Consider the following 1,938-nt stretch of genomic DNA (forward strand, 5'->3'; position numbering starts at 1 on the left):
TAAGAAGGTAAAGGCAGGACAACCAAAAGTCATAGGACTGTATTAGATTAAAGGTGGACACAAGGTTAATCCTCCAGGGAGAACTAACTGATGGTTCCAGTCTAAAACCATGTGTGATGTATTTTCTCAGACACCTGTGTATTGCTTTATGCTCCCAGGTGTCCACAGGAGAGCTTGATATGTGCATGAAGCTTAATATGTGCTTGATATGGCCAACAAGTCCCAACATATCATGCGCACATCACAACAAACATCCCTCAAAGCGGGAAGACAATGCTATGGTTGTTTAAAAGTTCTCCCCTTATCTATACACACTCCAAACAAGGCTGGACAACCAACTCAAAGTTCTGGTGACAGATCATCACAGCTAGGATTGAGGATTACCTTTGATCTTCCTGATCTCAAGGTTATCTCATGATCTCTCAACTCCCTCAAGAAATTCCCCGAAAAATGGTTTCCATAGAAGCTAAACCACCTAAATTGGGAGCACCTCAGGGAGCACAAGATGGCACTGAGGTGGCAGTCCAACAGACGACAGTACTCCATGTCCAGAGATATCAAAGTAGATGCAGATTTATGCAGCACAGTTTGCAGGGGCTCTGGGCTAAAATGAGGCAGTTGGACCCTACTCAAACTCAGATGTTTTAGCTGGCTTGTGCACGGGAATTCAGCCATGTTGGCCTAGTCTGAGTTTGAGAGCAGTCAGTCACGGACAGGGTCTCTAAGGGAGTCTTTAGGCACCAGAAGAGCTGGTCTAGGTGATCCTCTAAGAAGAAGACATTTTCCAGAATCAGGGACTTGAGGTGCTTCAGCTTGACAAACTGCGAGGTGAACTGGGTAACAACCTGCTGTTTCTCCACCGGTGTGTGACAGGCCCACCGCGAGAGGTTGGAGAGGAGGAGACTTTGCAGGTACCTCATATGACCCAGGTAAGGGGAGATGTTAAGAAGGCAGGTAAGATCATTCATGTTATACACATCCAGGTGCTGAATAGAGTTCAAGTCCATTATCTTTAAGACATTTTTGTGGTAGTAAGTAGCCAGAGACCAGATCTCTAGATAGTTACAGCACAGACATAGACCTTCTCTCTGAGCCACCCATTCAACGACAAAGGACTCCAAGGACTTTAATGGGCGGTTTTTCAGGACCAGGTCTATAGCCACCTTCACATGTGGCTTCACCTCCGTTTCTGAATGACCCACCGCTGCTTGGTTCTTACTCCAGTCAGGAGCCTTGAACACAGACCACTCGTCCCACATCCTCAAAGGCATAATCCGTAGATACAGCACCTGAAGTCTGCACCTCCTGTGAGGAACCTTCTGGCAAAGCACGCTATCAAGCCCAAACAGTATAATCTCTAAGATTCTCCTGTAGGAATCATTTCTCTTGATCATGGCTCCCAGTGGGAGGCAGGAGAAGGGCCAGACCTGCACCATTGCCTTCACAATGCTAATCTTTTCCTTTCTGCAGGCATTTCTGAACAGTGATGGGAAAAAAAAATGAGGGTATATTGTCCAGATTAGAGATTGCTACAGTCTTTTTCCTCAGGAGGCTGTTCTCCACCAGCTCCTGGAGTGTGAGTGGGGACTTGAAGCTCATCCTGATGAATCTTCAGTAAGAAGGTTCCAGAGTTGGACAGAAGAGAAAGATCCGCAGTAGGGCCAAGAAGCGGCTCCGGTCTCCAGGACTGTCTTCTACGGTTCCTCTGTTGACCTGGCTGGCTGGAAACTCAGTATATGGTCGAGGCTAATTTCAGACTCAGAATGACCCCAGCCTAAGGTCAAATTATTAATAATAAGTTTCTGTGTCATGATTTTGGGGCTCTGGTCCAGAATGCCTGCTGCACACGGCACTCAGTGTGGGACCACATATATCCACATAAGGCCCAAGAAAGCTTTTAAAAAATGGAAGTTTGGAACACGAAGTAAAATGAAGCTA

At 46.4% G+C, this 1,938-nt stretch overlaps 1 pseudogene; it reads right to left on the minus strand.

Annotated features, from left to right (window-relative positions):
• Positions 1-339: 339 nt before the first annotated feature.
• On the minus strand, positions 340-1,599 carry LOC101978867 (annotated as a pseudogene).
• Positions 1,600-1,938: the final 339 nt, after the last annotated feature.

The sequence above is a fragment of the Microtus ochrogaster genome, unplaced genomic scaffold (genome assembly GCF_000317375.1).
Source record: "Microtus ochrogaster isolate Prairie Vole_2 unplaced genomic scaffold, MicOch1.0 UNK12, whole genome shotgun sequence".
Taxonomy (NCBI): domain Eukaryota; kingdom Metazoa; phylum Chordata; class Mammalia; order Rodentia; family Cricetidae; genus Microtus; species Microtus ochrogaster.